The sequence below is a fragment of the Heterodontus francisci genome, unplaced genomic scaffold (genome assembly GCF_036365525.1).
Source record: "Heterodontus francisci isolate sHetFra1 unplaced genomic scaffold, sHetFra1.hap1 HAP1_SCAFFOLD_66, whole genome shotgun sequence".
NCBI classification, from domain to species: domain Eukaryota; kingdom Metazoa; phylum Chordata; class Chondrichthyes; order Heterodontiformes; family Heterodontidae; genus Heterodontus; species Heterodontus francisci.
In genome coordinates this window covers 589502-613370 of record NW_027140986.1, presented here as the reverse complement: position 1 = coordinate 613370, position 23869 = coordinate 589502, and positions in this window count along the sequence as shown.

Sequence of the window (23869 nt, the reverse complement as noted above, 5' to 3'; positions counted from 1 at the left end):
GACATACACTGACACCAAGTAGCAATGAAATACACTGATAACCAGTAACACCGACACACACTTACACTAAGTAACACAGACATACACTGACACCAAGTAACAAATACATACACTGACACCCAGGAACACAGAAACACACTTACACCAAGTAACACAGACACACACTTACACCAAGTAACAAAGACATACACTTACACCAAGTAACACGGACATACACTGACACCAAGTAATAAAGACATACAATTACACCAAGTAACAAAGAAACACACTTACACCAAGTAACACAGATATACACTGACACCAAGTCACAAAGACTTGCACTGACACCCAGTTCCACAGACACACACGGACACCAAGTAACAAAGACGCACACTTACAACAAGCAACACAGACACACGCTGACACCCAGTAACACAGACACACACTTACAACAAGTAACACAGATATACACTGACACCAAGTAACAAAGACATCCACTGATACCCAGTAACACAGACACACAATTTCACCAAGTAACACAGACCCACACTTAAACCAATTAACAAAGACATACACTTACACCTAGTAACACAGACATACACTGACACCAAGTAACAAAGACATACAATTACACCAAGTAACAAAGACAGACACTGATACCCAGTAACACAGACACACACTTACACCAAGTAACACAGACATACACAGACACCAAGTAACAAAGACATAGACTGATACCCAGGAACACAGACACACACTTGCACCAAGTAACACAGACACACACTTAAACCAATTAACAAAGACATACACTTACACCTAGTAACACAGACATACACTGACACCAAGTAATAAAGACATACAATTACACCAAGTAACAAAGACAGACAGTGATACCCAGTAACACAGACACACACTTACACCAAGTAACAAAGACAGACACTGACACCCAGTAACACAGGCACACACTTGCACCAAGTAACACAGACACACACTTACACCAAGTAACAAAGACATACACTGACACCAAGTAACAAAGACATACACTGACACCCAGTAACAAAGACACAGACTTACACCAAGTAACACAGACACACACTTACACCAAGTAACAAAGACATACACTCACACCAAGTAACAAAGACATACACTGACACCAAGTAACACAGACATACACTGACACCAAGTAACAAAGACATTCAATTACACCAAGTAACAAAGACACACACTTTCACCAAGTAACACAGATATACACTGACACCAAGTAACAAAGACATGCACTGACACCCAGTAACACAGACACAGACGGACACCAAGTAACACAGACATGCACTGACACCAAGTAACTAAGACATACACTGATACCTAGTAACACAGACACACACTTACACCAACTAACACAGACATGCACTGACACCAAGTAACAAAGACAGACACTGATACCCAGGAACACAGACACACACTTACACCAAGTAACACAAACACATACTTACACCAAGTAACAAAGACATACACTTACACCAAGTAACACAGACATACACTGACACCAAGTAACAAAGACATACAATTACACCAAGTCACAAAGACATACACTGATACCCAGGAACACAGACACACACTGACACCCGGTAACAAAGACATACACTGATACCAAGTCACAAAGACATACACTGATACCCAGGAACACAGACACACACTGACACCCAGTAACAAAGACATACACTGATACCAAGTCACAAAGACAGACACTGATACCCAGGAACACAGACACACACTTACACCAAGTAACACAGACACACACTTACACCAAGTAACAAAGACATACACTTACACCAAGTAACACAGACATACACTGACACCCAGTAACACAGACACACACTCACACCAAGTAACACAGACATACACTGACACCAAGTCACAAAGACACACACTGACACCAAGTAACACAGACATACACTGACACCAAGTAACAAAGACATACAATTACACCAAGTAACAAAGACACACACTTACACCATGTAACATAGATATACACTGACACCAAGTAACAAAGACATGCACTGACACCCAGTAACACAGACACACATTTACACCAAGTAACACAGACATACACTGACACCAAGTAACAAAGACATACACCGATACCCAGTAACACAGACACAGACTTACACCAACTAACACAGACATGCACGGACACCAAGTAACAAAGAAATGCACTTACACCAAGTAACACAGACATACACTGATACCCAGGAACACAGACACACACTTACACCAAGTAACAAAGACACAAACTTACACCAAGTAACAAAGAGATACACTTACAAAAAGTAACACAGACATACACTGACACCCATTAACACAGACACACACTTACACCAAGTAACAAAGACATACACTGACACCCAGTAACAAAGACATACACTGACACCCAGTAACACAGACACACACGGACACCAAGTAACAAAGACACACACTTACACCAAGTAACACAAACACACACTGACATCCAGTAACACAGACACACACTTACACCAAGCAACACAGACATACACTGACACCAAGTAACAAAGACATACACTGATACCCAGTAACACAGACACACACTTACACCAAGTAACACAGACATACACTGACACCAAGTCACAAAGACATACACTGATACCCAGGAACACAGACACACACTTACACCAAGTAACACAGACACACACTTAACCAAGTAACAAAGACATACACTGACACCAAGTAACACACACATACACTTACACCAAGTAACAAAGACATACAATTACACCAAGTGACAAAGACACACACTTACACCAAGTAACACAGATATACACTGACACCAAGTAACAAAGACATGCACTGACACCCAGTAACACAGACACAGACGGACACCAAGTAACACAGACATGCACTGACACCAAGTAACTAAGACATACACTGATACCCAGTAACACAGACACACACTTACACCAACTAACACAGACATGCACTGACACCAAGTAACAAAGACATACACTGATACCCATGAACACAGACACACAGACACCAAGTAACACAGACACACACTTACACCAAGTAACAAAGACATAGACTTACACCAAGTAACACAGACATACACTGACACCAAGTAACAAAGACATACAATTACACCAAGTTACAAAGACACACACTTACACCAAGTAACAAAGACAGACACTGATACCCAGTAACACAGACACACACTTACACCAAGTAACAAAGACATACACTGTCAGCCAGTAACACAAACAAACACACACTGACACCCAGTAACACAGAGAAACACTAAAAAACAGTAACACAGACATACACTGACACCAAGTCACAAAGACATACACTGAAACCCAGTAACAAAGACATACACTGACACCAAGTCACAAAGACATACACTGATACCCAGGAACACAGACACACTCTGACACCCAGTAACAAAGACATACACTGATACCAAGTCACAAAGACATACACTGATACCCAGTAACACAGACAAACACTGACACCCAGTAACAAAGACATACATTGATACCAAGTCACAAAGACAGACACTGATACCCAGGAACACAGACACACACTTACACCAAGTAACACAGACATACACTGATACCAAGTCACAAAGACATACACAGATACCCAGTAACACAGACACACTCTGACACCCAGTAACAAAGACATACACTGATACCAAGTCACAAAGACATACACTGATACCCAGTAACACAGACACACTCTGACACACAGTAACAAAGACATACACTGATACCAAGTCACAAAGACATACACTGATACCCAGTAACACAGACACACACTTACACCAAGTAACACAGACATATAATGACACCAAGTAACAAAGACATACACTGATACCCAGTAACAGAGACGCACACTTAAACCAAGTAACAAAGACATACACTGACACCAAGTCACAAAGACACACACTGACACCCAGTAACAAAGACATACACTGACACCAAGTCACAAAGACATACACTGATACCCAGTAACACAGACACACACTTACACCAAGTAACACAGACATACACTGACACCCAGTATCACAGACACACACTTACACCAAGTAACAAAGACATACACTGACACCCAGTATCAAAGACATACACTGACACCCAGTAACACAGACACACACAGCCACCAAGTAACAAAGACATACACTGATACCCAGGAACACAGACACACACTTACACCAAGTAACACAGACACACACTTACACCAAGTAACAAAGACATACACTTACACCAAGTAACACAGACATACACTGACACCCAGTAACACAGACACACACTTACACCAAGTAACACAGACATACACTGACACCAAGTCACAAAGACACACACTGACACCAAGTAACACAGACATACCCTGACACCAAGTAACAAAGACATACAATTACACCAAGTAACAAAGACACACACTTACACCATGTAACACAGATATACACTGATACCAAGTAACAAAGACATGCACTGACACCCAGTAACACAGACACACACTTACACCAAGTAACACAGACATACACTGATACCAAGTAACAAATACATACACTGATACCCAGTAACACAGTCACAGACTTACACCAGCTAACACAGACAAACACGGACACCAAGTAACAAAGAAATACACTTACACCAAGTAACACAGACATACACTGACACCCAGTAACACAGACACACACTTGCACCAAGTAACAAAGCGAGACACTGACACCCAGTAACACAGACACACACTTACACCAAGTAACAAAGACATACACTGATACCCAGTAACACAGACACACACTTAAACCAAGTAACAAAGACATACACGGACACCCAGGAACAAAGACATACACTGAAACTCAGTAACACAGACACACACGGACACCAAGTAACACAGACAGACACTTACACCAAGCAACACAGACATACACTGACACCAAGTAACAAAGACATACACTGATATCCAGTAACACAGACACACACTTACACCAAGTAACACAGACATACACTGACACCAAGTAACAAAGACATACACTGATACTCAGGAACACAGACACACACTTACACCAAGTAACACAGACACACACTTAAACCAAGTAACAAAGACATACACTGACACCAAGTAACACAGACATACACTGACACCAAGTAACAAAGACATACAATTACACCAAGTAACAAAGACACACACTTACACCAAGTAACACTGATATACACTGACACCAAGTAACAGAGACATGCACTGACACCCAGTAACACAGATACAGACGGACACCAAGTAACACAGACATCCACTGACACCAAGTAACTAAGACATACACTGATACCAAGTAACACAGACACACACTTACACCAACTAACACAGACATGCACTGACACCAAGCAACAAAGACATACACTGATACCCAGGAACACAGACACACACTTACACCAGGTAACACAGACACACACTGACACCAAGTAACAAAGACATACACTTACACCAAGTAACACAGACATACACTGACACCAAGTAACAAAGACATACAATTACACCAAGTTACAAAGACACACACTTACACGAAGTAACAAAGACAGACACTGAGACCCAGTAACACAGACACACACTTACACCAAGTAACAAAGACGTACACTGACACCCAGTAACACAAACAAACACACACTGACACCCAGTAACACAGAGAAACACTAATAAACAGTAGCACAGACATGCACTGACACCAAGTCACAAAGACATACACTGAAACCCAGTAACAAAGACATACACTGACACCAAGTCTCAAAGACATACACTGATACCCAGGAACACAGACACACACTTACACCCAGTAACAAAGACATACACTGATACCAAGTCACAAAGACATACACTGATACCCAGTAACACAGACACACACTGACACCCAGTAACAAAGACATACACTGATACCAATTCACAAAGACAGACACTGATACCCAGGAACACAGACACACACTTACACCAAGTAACACAGACACACACTTACACCAAGTAACAAAGACATACACTTACACCAAGTAACACAGACATACACTGACACCCAGTAACACAGACACACACTTACGCCAAGTAACACAGACATACACTGACACCAAGTAACAAAGGCATACACTGATACCCAGTAACACAGACACAGACTTACACCAACTAACACAGACATACACGGACACCAAGTAACAAAGAAATACACTTACACCAAGTAACACAGACATACACTGATACCCAGTAACACAGACACACACTTACACCAAGTAACAAAGACATACACTGACACCCAGTAACACAGACACACACTTACACCAAGTAACAAAGACATACACGGACACCCAGTAACAAAGACATACACTGACACCCAGTAACACAGACACACACGGACACCAAGTAACAAAGACACACACTTACACCAAGTAACACAAACACACACTGATACCCAGTAACACAGACACACACTTACACCAAGCAACACAGACAGACACTGACACCAAGTAACAAAGACATACACTGATATCCAGTAACACAGACAAACACACACACCAAGTAACACAGACATACACTGACACCAAGTAACAAAGACATACACTGATACCCAGGAACACAGACACACACTTACACCAAGTAACACAGACACACACTTAAACCAAGTAACAAAGACATACACTGACACCAAGTAACACAGACATACACTGACACCAAGTAACAAAGACATACAATTACACCAAGTAACAAAGACACACACTTACACCAAGTAACACAGATATACACTGACACCAAGTAATAGAGACATGCACTGACACCCAGTAACACAGATACAGACGGGCACCAAGTAACACAGACATGCACTGACACCAAGTAACTAAGACATACACTGATACCCTGTAACACAGACACACACTTACACCAACTAACACAGACATGCACTGACACCAAGTAACAAAGACATATACTGATACCCAGGAACACAGACACACACTTACACCAAGTAACACAGACACACTCTGACACCAAGTAACAAAGACATACACTTACACCAAGTAACACAGACATACACTGACACCAAGTAACAAAGACATACAATTACACCAAGTTACAAAGACACACACTTACACCAAGTAACAAAGACAGACACTGATACCCAGTAACACAGACACACACTTACACCAAGTAACAAAGACGTACACTGACACCCAGTAACACAAACAAACACACACTGACACACAGTAACACAGAGAAACACTAATAAACAGTAGCACAGACATACACTGACACCAAGTCACAAAGACATACACTGACACCCAGTAACAAAGACATACACTGACACCAAGTCACAAAGACATGCACTGATACCCAGGAACACAGACACACACTGACACCCAGTAACAAAGACATACACTGATACCAAGTCACAAAGACAGACACTGATACCCAGGAACACAGACACACTCTTACACCAAGTAACACAGACACACACTTACACCAAGTAACAAAGACATACATTACACCAAGTAAGACAGACATACACTGACACCCAGTAACACAGACACACACTTACACCAAGTAACACAGACATACACTGACACCAAGTAACAAAGGCATACACTGATACCCAGTAACACAGACACAGACTTACACCAACTAACACAGACATACATGGACACCAAGTAACAAAGAAATACACTTACACCAAGTAACACAGACATACACTGATACCCAGTAACACCGACACACACTTGCACCAAGTAACAAAGACAGACACTGACACCCAGTAACACAGACACACACTTTCACCAAGTAACAAAGACATACACTGACACCCAGTAACACAGACACACACTTACACCAAGTAACAAAGACATACACTGACACCCAGGAACAAAGACATACACTGACACCCAGTAACACATACACACACGGACAGCAAGTAACAAAGACAAACACTTACACCAAGTAACACAAACACACACTGACACCCAGTAACACAGACACACACTTGCACCAAGCAACACAGACATACACTGACACCAAGTAACAAAGACATACACTGATACCCAGTAACACAGACACACACTTACACCATGTAACACAGACATACACTGACACCAAGTCTCAAAGACATACACTGATACCCAGGAACACAGGCACAAACTTACACCAAGTAACACAGACACACACTTAAACCAAGTAACAAAGACATACACTGACACCAAGTAACACAGACATACACTGACACCAAGTAACAAAGACATGCAATTACACCAAGTAACAAAGACACACACTTACACCAAGTAACACAGATATACACTGACACCAAGTAACAAAGACATGCACTGACACCCAGTAACACAGACACAGACGGACACCAAGTAACATAGACATGCACTGACACCAAGTAACTAAGACATACACTGATACCCAGTAACACAGACACACACTTACACCAACTAACACGGACATGCACTGACACCAAGTAACAAAGACATACACTGATACCCAGGAACACAGACGCACACTTACACCAAGTAACACAGACACACACTGACACCAAGTAACAAAGACATACACTTACACCAAGTAACACAGACATACACTGACACCAAGTAACAAAGACATACAATTACACCAAGTTACAAAGACACACACTTACACCAAGTAACAAAGACAGACACTGATACCCAGTAACACAGACACACACTTACACCAAGTTACAAAGACGTACACTGACACCCAGTAACACAAACAAACACACACTGACACCCAGTAACACAGAGAAACACTAATAAACAGTAGCACAGACATACACTGACACCAAGTCACAAAGACATACACTGAAACCCAGTAACAAAGACATACACTGACACCAAGTCACGAAGACATACACTGATACCCAGGAACACAGACACACACTGACACCCAGTAACAAAGACATACACTGATACCAAGTCACAAAGACATACACTGATACCCAGTAACACAGACACACACTGAAACCCAGTAACAAAGACATACACTGATACCAAGTCACAAAGACAGACACTGATACCCAGGAACACAGACACACACTTACACCAAGTAACACAGACACACACTTACACCAAGTAACAAAGACATACACTTACACCAAGTAAAACAGACATACACTGACACCCAGTAACACAGACTCACACATACACCAAGTAACACAGACATACACTGACACCAAGTAACAAAGACATACACTGATACCCAGTAACACAGACACAGACTTACACCAACTAACACAGACATACACGGACACCAAGTAACAAAGAAATACACTTACACCAAGTAACACAGACATACACTGACACCCAGTAACACAGACACACTCTTGCACCAAGTAACAAAGACAGACACTGACACCCAGTAACGCAGACACACACTTACACCAAGTAACAAAGACAAACACTGACAGCCAGTAACACAGACACACACTTACACCAAGTAACAAAGACATACACTGACACCCAGTAACACAGACACAGACGGACACCAAGTAACAAAGACACACACTTACACCAAGTAACACAAACACACACTGACACCCAGTAACACAGACACACACTTGCAATAAAGCAACACAGACATACACTGACACCAAGTAACAAAGACATACACTGATACCCAGTAACACAGACACACACTTCACCAAGTAACACAGACATACACTGACACCAAGTCTCAAAGACATACACTGATACCCAGGAACACAGGCACACACTTACACCAAGTAACACAGACACACACTTAAACCAAGTAACAAAGACATACACTGACACCAAGTAACACAGACATACACTGACACCAAGTAACAAAGACATACAATTACACCAAGTAACAAAGACACACACTTACACCAAGTAACACAGATATACACTGACACCAAGTAACAAAGACATGCACTGACACCCAGTAACACAGACACTGACGGACACCAAGTAACACAGACATGCACTGACACCAAGTAACTAAGACATACACTGATACCCAGTAACACAGACACACACTTACACCAACTAACACAGACATGCACTGACACCAAGTAACAAAGACAGACACTGATACCCATGAACACAGACACACACTTACACCAAGTAACACAGACACATACTTACACCAAGTAACAAAGACATACACTTACACCAAGTAACACAGACATACACTGACACCAAGTAACAAAGACATACAATTACACCAAGTCACAAAGACATACACTGATACCCAGGAACACAGACACACACTGACACCCAGTAACAAAGACATACACTGATCACAAGTCACAAAGACATACACTGAAACCCAGTAACACAGACACACACTGACACCCAGTAACAAAGACATACACTGATACCAAGTCACAAAGACAGACACTGATACCCAGGAACACAGACACACACTTACACCAAGTAACACAGACACACACTTACACCAAGTAACAAAGACATACACTTACACCAAGTAACACAGACATACACTGACACCCAGTAACACAGACACACACTTACACCAAGTAACAAAGACACACACTTACACCAAGTAACACAGACATACACTGACACCCAGTCTCACAGACACACACTTACACCAAGTAACAAAGACATACACTGACACCCAGTAACAAAGACATACACTGACACCCAGTAACAAAGACATACACTGATACCCAGGAACACAGACACACACTTACACCAAGTAACACAGACACACACTTACACCAAGTAACAAAGACATACACTTACACCAAGTAACACAGACATACACTGACACCCAGTAACACAGACACACACTTACACCAAGTAACACAGACATACACTGATACCAAGTAACAAAGACATACACTGATACCCAGTAACACAGACACAGACTTACACCAGCTAACACAGACATACACGGACACCAAGTAACAAAGAAATACACTTACACCAAGTAACACAGACATACACTGATACCCAGTAACACAGACACACACTTGCACCAAGTAACAAAGACAGACACTGACACCCAGTAACACAGACACACACTTACACCAAGTAACAAAGACATACACTGACACCAAGTAACACAGACACACACTTACACCAAGTAGCAAAGACATACACGGACACCCAGTAACAAAGACATACACTTACACCAAGTAACACAAACACACACTGACACCCAGTAACACAGACACACACTTGCACCAAGCAACACAGACATACACTGACACCAAGTAACAAAGACATACACTGATATCCAGTAACACAGACACACACTTACACCAAGTAACACAGACATACACTGACACCAAGTAACAAAGACAGACACTGATACCCAGGAACACAGACACACACTTACACCAAGGAACACAGACACACACTTAAACCAAGTAACAAAGACATACACTGACACCAAGTAACACAGACATACACTGACACCAAGTAACAAAGACATACACTGATACCCAGTAACACAGACACACACTTACACCAACTAACACAGACATGCACTGACACCAAGTAACAAAGACAGACACTGATACCCAGGAACACGGACACACACTTACACCAGGTAACACAGACACATACTTACACCAAGTAACAAAGACATACACTTACACCAAGTAACACAGACATACACTGACACCAAGTAACAAAGACATACAATTACACCAAGTCACAAAGACATACACTGATACCCAGGAAAACAGACACACACTGACACCCAGTAACAAAGACATACACTGATCCCTAGTCACAAAGACATACACTGATACCCAGTAACACAGACACACACTGACACCCAGTAACAAAGACATACACTGATACCAAGTCACAAAGACAGACACTGATACCCAGGAACACAGACACACACTTACACCAAGTAACACAGACATACACTGACACCCAGTAACACAGACACACACTTACACCAAGTAACACTGACATACACTGACACCAAGTAACAAAGATATACAATTACACCAAGTAACAAAGACACACACTTACACCATGTAACACAGATATGCACTGACACCAAGTAACTAAGACATACACCGATACGCAGTAACACAGACACACAATTACACCAAGTAACACAGACATACACTGACACCCAGTATCACAGACACACACTTACACCAAGTAACAAAGACATACACTGACACCCAGTAACAAAGACATACACTGACACCCAGTAACACAGACACACACAGACACCAAGTAACAAAGACATACACTGATACCCAGGAACACAGACACACACTTACACCAAGTAACACAGACATACACTTACACCAAGTAACAAAGACATACACTTGCACCAAGTAACACAGACATACACTGACACCCAGTAACACAGACACACACTTACACCAAGTAACACAGACGTACACTGACACCAAATCACAAAGACACACACTGACACCAAGTAACACAGACATAAACTGACACCAAGTATCAAAGACATACAATTACTCCATGTAACAAAGACACACACTTACACCATGTAACACAGACATACACTGACACCCAGTAACACAGACACACACTTACACCAAGTAACACAGACATACACTGACACCAAGTCACAAAGACATACACTGACACCCAGTAACACAGACACACACTTACACCAAGTAACACAGAGATACACTGACACCCAGTAACACAGACATACACTTACACCAAGTAACAAAGACATACACTTGCACCAAGTAACACAGACATACACTGACACCCAGTAACACAGACACACACTTACACCAAGTAACACAGACATACACTGACACCAAGTCACAAAGACACACACTGACACCAAGTAACACAGACATACACTGATACCAAGTAACAAAGACATACACTGATACCCAGTAACACTGACACAGACTTACACCAGCTAACACAGACATACACGGACACCAAGTAACAAAGAAATACACTTACACCAAGTAACACAGACATACACTGATACCCAGTAACACAGACACACACTTGCACCAAGTAACAAAGACAGACACTGACACTCAGTAACACAGACACACACTTACACCAAGTAACAAAGACATACACTGACACCAAGTAACACAGACACACACTTACACCAAGTAGCAAAGACATACACGGACACCCAGTAACAAAGACATACACTGACACCCAGTAACACAGACACACACGGACACCAAGTAACAAAGACACACACTTACACCAAGTAACACAAACACACACTGACACCCAGTAACACATACACACACTTGCACCAAGCAACACAGACATACACTGACACCAAGTAACAAAGACATACACTGATATCCAGTAACACAGACACACACTTACACCAAGTAACACAGACATACACTGACACCAAGTAACAAAGACATACACTGATACCCAGGAACACAGACACACACTTACACAAAGAAACACAGACACACACTTAAACCAAGGAACAAAGACATACACTGACACCAAGTAACACAGACATACACTGACACCAAGTAACAAAGACATACAATTACACCAAGTAACAAAGACACACACTTACACCAAGTAACACAGATATACACTGACACCAAGTAACAAAGACATGCACTGACACCCAGTAACACAGACACAGACGGACACCAAGTAACACAGACATGCACTGACACCAAGTAACTAAGACATACACTGATACCCAGGAACACAGACACACACTTACACCAAGTAACACAGACACACACTGACACCAAGTAACAAAGACATACACTTACACCAAGTAACACAGACATACGCTGACACCAAGTAACAAAGACATACAATTACACCAAGTTACAAAGACACACACTTACACCAAGTAACAAAGACAGACACTGATACCCAGTAACAAAGACACACACTTACACCAAGTTACAAAGACGTACACTGACACCCAGTAACACAAACAAACACACACTGACACCCAGTAACACAGAGAAACACTAATAAACAGTAGCACAGACATACACTGACACCAAGTCACAAAGACATACACTGAAACCCAGTAACAAAGACATACACTGACACCAAGTCACAAAGACATACACTGACACCCAGGAACACAGACACACACTGACACCCAGTAACAAAGACATACACTGATACCAAGTCACAAAGACATACACTGATACCCAGTAACACAGACACACACTGACACCCAGTAACGAAGACATACACTGATACCAAGTCACAAAGACAGACACTGATACCCAGGAACACAGACACACACTTACACCAAGTAACACAGACACACACTTACACCAAGTAACAAAGACATACACTTACACCAAGTAACACAGAGATACACTGACACCAAGTCACAAAGACACACACTGACACCAAGTAACACAGACATACACTGACACCAAGTAACAAAGACATACAATTACACCATGTAACACAGATATACACTGTCACCAAGTAACAAAGACATGCACTGACACCCAGTAACACAGACACACACTTACACCAAGTAACACAGACATACACTGACACCAAGTAACAAAGACATACACTGATACCCAGTAACACAGACACAGACTTACACCAACTAACACAGACATACACGGACACCAAGTAACAAAGAAATACACTTACACCAAGAAACACAGATATACACTGATACCCAGTAACACAGACACACACTTGCACCAAGTAACAAAGACAGACACTGACACCCAGTAACACAGACACACACTTACACCAAGTAACAAAGACATACACTGACACCCAGTAACACAGACACACACTTACACCAAGTAACAAAGACATACACTGACACCCAGTAACAAAGACATACACTGACACCCAGTAACACAGACACACACGGACACCAAGTAACAAAGACACACACTGACACCCAGTAACAAAGACATACACTGATACCCAGTAACACAGACACACACTTACACTAAGTAACACAGACATACACTGACACCAAGTCTCAAAGATATAAACTGATACCCAGGAACACAGGCACACACTGACACCAGGTAACACAGACACCCACTTAAACCAAGTAACACAGACATACACTGACACCAAGTAACAAAGACATACAATTACACCAAGTAACAAAGACACACACTTACACCAGGTAACACAGATATACACTGACACCAAGTAACAAAGACATGCACTGACACCCAGTAACACAGACACAGACGGACACCAAGTAACACAGACATGCACTGACACCAAGTAACTAAGACATACACTGATACCCAGTAACACAGACACACACATACACCAACTAACACAGACATGCACTGACACCATGTAACAAACGCAGACACTGATACCCAGGAACACAGACACATACTTACACCAAGTAACAAAGACATACATTTACACCAAGTAACACAGACATACACTGGCACCAAGAAACAAAGACATACAATTACACCAAGTCACAAAGACATACACTGATACCCAGGAACACAGACACACACTGACACCCAGTAACAAAGACATACACTGATACCAAGTCACAAAGACATACACTGATACCCAGTAACACAGACACACACTGACACCCAGTAACAAAGACATACACTGATACCAAGTCACAAAGACAGACACTGATACCCAGGAACACAGACACACACTGACACCAAGCAACACAGACATACACTGACACCAAGTAGCAAAGACATACACTGATACCCAGTAACACAGACACACACTTACACCAAGTAACACAGACATACACTGACACCAAGTAACAAAGACATACACTGATACCCAGGAACACAGACACACACTTACACCAATTAACACATACACACACTTAAAGCAAGTAACAAAGACATACACTGACACCAAGTAACACAGACATACACTTACACCAAGTAACAAAGACATACAATTACACCAAGTAACAAAGACACACACTTACACCAAGTAATACAGATATACACTGACACCAAGTAACAAAGACATGCACTGACACCCAGTAACACAGACACAGACGGACACCAAGTAACACAGACATGCACTGACACCAAGTAACTAAGACATACACTGAGACCCAGCAACACAGACACACACTTACACCAACTAACACAGACATGCACTGACACCAAGTAACAAAGACAGACACTGATACCCAGTAACACAGACACACACTTACACCTAGTAACACAGACATACATTGACAACAAGTAACAAAGACATACACTGATACCCAGGAACACAGACACACACTTACACCAAGTAACACAGACACACACTTACACCAAGTAACAAAGACATACACTGACACCAAGTAACACAGACATACACTGACCACCAAGTAACCAAGACATCCAATTCCACCAAGTAACAAAGACAAACACTGACATCCAGTTACAAAGACATACACTGACACCCAGTTACACAGACACACACGGACACCAAGTAACAAAGACACACACTTACACCAAGTAACACAAACACACACTGACACCCAGTAACACAGACACACACTTACACCAAGCAACACAGACATACACTGACACCAAGTAACAAAGACATACACTGATACCCAGTAACACAGACACACACTTACACCAAGTAACACAGACATACACTGACACCAAGTCACAAAGACATACACTGATACCCAGGAACACAGACACACACTTACACCAATTAACACAGACATACTCTGACATCCAGGAACAAAGACATACACTGACACCCAGTAACACAGACACACACGGACACCAAGTAACAAAGACATACACTGATACCAAGTAACTAAGACATACACTGATACCCAGTAACACAGACACACACTTACACCAACTAACACAGACATGCACTGACACCAAGTAAGAAACGCAGACACTGATACCCAGGAACACAGACACACACTTACACCAAGTAACACAGACACATACTTACACCAAGTAACAAAGACATACACTTACACCAAGTAACACAGACATACACTGGCACCAAGAAACAAAGACATACAATTACACCAAGTCACAAAGACATACACTGATACCCAGGAACACAGACACACACTGACACCCAGTAACAAAGACATACACTGATACCAAGTCACAAAGACATACACTGATACCCAGTAACACAGACACACACTGACACCCAGTAACAAAGACATACACTGATACCAAGTCACAAAGACAGACACTGATACACAGGAACACAGACACACACTTACACCAAGCAACACAGACATACACTGACACCAAGTAACAAAGACATACACTGATACCCAGTAACACAGACACACACTTACACCAAGTAACAAAGACATACACTGACACCAAGTCACAAAGACATATCTGATACCCAGGAACACAGACACACACTTACACCAATTAACACAGACACACACTTAAAGCAAGTAACAAAGACATACACTGACACCAAGTAACACAGTCATACACTTACACCAAGTAACAAAGACATACAATTACACCAAGTAACAAAGACACACACTTACACCAAGTAATACAGATATACACTGACACCAAGTAACAAAGACATGAACTGACACCCAGTAACACAGACACAGACGGACACCAAGTAACACAGACATGCACTGACACCAAGTAACTAAGACATACACTGAGACCCAGCAACACAGACACACACTTTCACCAACTAACACAGACATGCACTGACACAAAGTAACAAAGACATACACTGATACCCAGGAACACAGACACACACTGACACCAAGTAAAACAAACACACACTTACACCAAGTAACAAAGACATACACTGATACCAAGTCACAAAGACAGACACTGATACCCAGGAACACAGACACACACTTACACCAAGCAACACAGACATACACTGACACCAAGTAACAAAGACATACACTGATACCCAGTTACACAGACACACACTTACACCAAGTAACACAGACATACACTGACACCAAGTCACAAAGACATACACTGATACCCAGGAACACAGACACACACTTACACCAATTAACACAGACACACACTTAAAGCAAGTAACAAAGACATACACTGACACCAAGTAACACAGACATACACTTACACCAAGTAACAAAGACATACAATTACACCAAGTAACAAAGACACACACTTACACCAAGTAATACAGATATACACTGACACCAAGTAACAAAGACATGCACTGACACCCAGTAACACAGACACAGACGGACACCAAGTAACACAGACATGCACTGACACCAAGTAACTAAGACATACACTGAGACCCAGCAACACAGACACACACTTACACCAACTAACACAGACATGCACTGACACCAAGTAACAAAGACATACACTGATACCCAGGAACACAGACACACACTGACACCAAGTAAAACAAACACACACTTACACCAAGTAACAAAGACATACACTTACACCAAGTAACAAAGACACACACTTACACCATGTAACACAGACACACAATTGCACCAAGTAACAAAGACATACACTGACACCCAGTAACACAGACACACACGGACACCAAGTAACAAAGACACACACTTACACCAAGTAACACAGACACACACTGACACCCAGTAACACAGACACACATTGACACCAAGCAACACAGACTTACACTGACACCAAGTAACAAAGACAGACACTGATACCCACTAACACAGACACACACTTACACCAAGTAACACAGACATACATTGACAACAAGTAACAAAGACATACACTGATACCCAGGAACACAGACACACACTTACACCAAGTAACACAGACACACACTTACACCAAGTAACAAAGACATACACTGACACCAACTAACACAGACATACACTGACCACCAAGTAACCAAGACATACAATTACACCAAGTAACAAAGACACACACTGACATCCAGTTACAAAGACATACACTGACACCCAGTGACACAGACACACACGGACACCAGGTAACAAAGACACACACTTACACCAAGTAACACAAACACACACTGACACCCAGTAACACAGACACACACTTACACCAAGCAACACAGACATACACTGACACCAAGTCACAAAGACATACACTGATACCCAGGAACACAGACACACACTTACACCAATTAACACAGACATACACTGACATCCAGGAACAAAGGCATACACTGACACCCAGTAACACAGACACACACGGACACCAAGTAACAAAGACATACACTGATACCAAGTAACTAAGACATACACTGATACCCAGTAACACAGGCACACACTTACACCAACTAACACAGACATGCACTGACACCATGTAACAAACGCAGACACTGATACCCATGAACACAGACACACACTTACACCAAGTAACACAGACACATACTTACACCAAGTAACAAAGACATACAATTACACCAAGTAACACAGACATACACTGGCACCAAGAAACAAAGAAATACAATTACACCAAGTCACAAAGACATACACTGATACCCAGGAACACAGACACACACTGACACCCTGTAACAAAGACATACACTGATACCAAGTCACGAAGACATACACTGATACCCAGGAACACAGACACACACTGACACCCAGTAACAAAGACATACACTGATACCAAGTCACATAGACAGACACTGATACCCAGGAACACAGACACACACTTACACCAAGCAACACGGACATACACTGACACCAAGTAACAAAGACATACACTGATACCCAGTAACACAGACACACACTTACACCAAGTAACACAGACATACACTGACACCAAGTCACAAAGACATACACTGATACCCAGGAACACAGACACACACTTACACCAATTAACACAGACACACACTTAAAGCAAGTAACAAAGACATACACTGACACCAAGTAACACAGACATACACTTACACCAAGTAACAAAGACATACAATTACACCAAGTAACAAAGACACACACTTACACCAAGTAATACAGATATACACTGACACCAAGTAACAAAGACATGCACTGACACCCAGTAACACAGACACAGACGGACCCCAAGTAACACAGACATGCACTGACACCAAGTAACTAAGACATACACTGAGACCCAGCAACACAGACACACACTTACACCAACTAACACAGACATGCACTGACACCAAGTAACAAAGACATACACTGATACCCAGGAAGACAGACACACACTGACACCAAGTAAAACAAACACACACTTACACCAAGTAACACAGACATACACTTACACCAAGTAACAAAGACATACAATTACACCAAGTAACAAAGACACACACTTACACCAAGTAATACAGATATACACTGACACCAAGTAACAAAGACATGCACTGACACCCAGTAACACAGACACAGACGGACACCAAGTAACACAGACATGCACTGACACCAAGTAACTAAGACATACACTGAGACCCAGCAACACAGACACACACTTACACCAACGAACACAGACATGCACTGACACCAAGTAACAAAGACAGACACTGATACCCAGTAACACAGACACACACTTACACCAGGTAACACAGACATACATTGACCACAAGTAACAAAGACATTCACTGATACCCAGGAACACAGACACACACTTACACCAAGTAACACAGACACACACTTACACCAAGTAACAAAGACATACACTGACACCAAGTAACACAGACATACACTGACCACCAAGTAACCAAGACATACAATTACACCAAGTAACAAAGACAAACACTGACATCCAGTTACAAAGACATACACTGACACCCAGTAACGCAGACACACACGGACACCAAGTAACAAAGACACACACTTACACCAAGTAACACAAACACACACTGACACCCAGTAACACAGACACACACTTACACCAAGCAACACAGACATACACTGACACCAAGTAACAAAGACATACACTGACACCCAGTAACACAGACACACACTTACACCAAGTAACACAGACATACACTGACACCAAGTCACAAAGACATACACTGATACCCAGGAACACAGACACACACTTACACCAATTAACACAGACATACACTGACATCCAGGAACAAAGACATACACTGACACCCAGTAACACAGACACACACGGACACCAAGTAACAAAGACATACACTGATACCAAGTAACTAAGACATACACTGATACCCAGTAACACAGACACACACTTACACCAACTAACACAGACATGCACTGACACCAAGTAACAAACGCAGACACTGATACCCAGGAACACAGACACACACTTACACCAAGTAACACAGACACATACTTACACCAAGTAACAAAGACATACACTTACACCAAGTAACACAGACATACACTGGCACCAAGAAACAAAGACATACAATTACACCAAGTCACAAAGACATACACTGATACCCAGGAACACAGACACACACTGACACCCAGTAACAAAGACATACACTGATACCAAGTCACAAAGACATACACTGATACCCAGTAACACAGACACACACTGACACCCAGTAACAAAGACAGACACTGATACCAAGTCACAAAGACAGACACTGATACACAGGAACACAGACACACACTTACACCAAGCAACACAGACATACACTGACACCAAGTAACAAAGAAATACACTGATACCCAGTAACACAGACACACACTTACACCAAGTAACACAGACATACACTGACACCAAGTCACAAAGACATACACTGATACCCAGGAACACAGACACACACTTACACCAATTAACACAGACACACACTTAAAGCAAGTAACAAAGACATACACTGACACCAAGTAACACAGACATACACTTACACCAAGTAACAAAGACATACAATTACACCAAGTAACAAAGACACACACTTACACCAAGTAATACAGATATACACTGACACCAAGTAACAAAGACATGAACTGACACCCAGTAACACAGACACAGACGGACACCAAGTAACACAGACATGCACTGACACCAAGTAACTAAGACATACACTGAGACCCAGCAACACAGACACACACTTACACCAACTAACACAGACATGCACTGACACAAAGTAACAAAGACATACACTGATACCCAGGAACACAGACACACACTGACACCAAGTAAAACAAACACACACTTACACCAAGTAACAAAGACATACACTGATACCAAGTCACAAAGACAGACACTGATACCCAGGAACACAGACACACACTTACACCAAGCAACACAGACATACACTGACACCAAGTAACAAAGACATACACTGATACCCAGTAACACAGACACACACTTACACCAAGTAACACAGACATACACTGACACCAAGTCACAAAGACATACACTGATACCCAGGAACACAGACACACACTTACACCAATTAACACAGACACACACTTAAAGCAAGTAACACAGACATACACTGACACCAAGTAACACAGACATACACTTACACCAAGTAACAAAGACATACAATTACACCAAGTAACAAAGACACACACTTACACCAAGTAATACAGATATACACTGACACCAAGAAACAAAGACATGCACTGACACCCAGTAACACAGACACAGACGGACACCAAGTAACACAGACATGCACTGACACCAAGTAACTAAGACATACACTGAGACCCAGCAACACAGACACACACTTACACCAACTAACACAGACATGCACTGACACCAAGTAACAAAGACATACACTGATACCCAGGAACACAGACACACACTGACACCAAGTAAGACAAACACACACTTACACCAAGTAACAAAGACATACACTTACACCAAGTAACAAAGACACACACTTACACCATGTAACACAGACACACAATTGCACCAAGTAACAAAGACATACACTGACACCCAGTAACACAGACACACACGGACACCAAGTAACAAAGACACACACTTACACCAAGTAACACAGACACACACTGACACCCAGTAACACAGACACACATTGACACCAAGCAACACAGACTTACACTGACACAAAGTAACAAAGACAGACACTGATACCCAGTAACACAGACACACACTTACACCAAGTAACACAGACATACATTGACAACAAGTAACAAAGACATACACTGATACCCAGGAACACAGACACACACTTACACCAAGTTAAACAGACACACACTTACACCAAGTTACAAAGACATACACTGACACCAACTAACACAGACATACACTGACCACCAAGTAACCAAGACATACAATTACACCAAGTAACAAAGACACACACTGACATCCAGTTACAAAGACATACACTGACACCCAGTGACACAGACACACACGGACACCAAGTAACAAAGACACACACTTACACCAAGTAACACAAACACACACTGACACCCAGTAACACAGACACACACTTACACCAAGCAACACAGACATACACTGACACCAAGTCACAAAGACATACACTGATACCCAGGAACACAGACACTCACTTACACCAATTAACACAGACATACACTGACATCCAGGAACAAAGACATACACTGACACCCAGTAACACAGACACACACGGACACCAAGTAACAAAGACATACACTGATACCAAGTAACTAAGACATACACTGATACCCAGTAACACAGACACACACTTACACCAACTAACACAGACATGCACTGACACCAAGTAACAAACGCAGACACTGATACCCAGGAACACAGACACACACTTACACCAAGTAACACAGACACATACTTACACCAAGTAACAAAGACATACACTTACACCAAGTAACACAGACATACACTGGCACCAAGAAACAAAGAAATACAATTACACCAAGTTTCAAAGACATACACTGATACCCAGGAACACAGACACACACTGACACCCAGTAACAAAGACATACACTGATACCAAGTCACAAAGACATACACTGATACCCAGTAACACAGACACACACTGACACCCAGTAACAAAGACATACA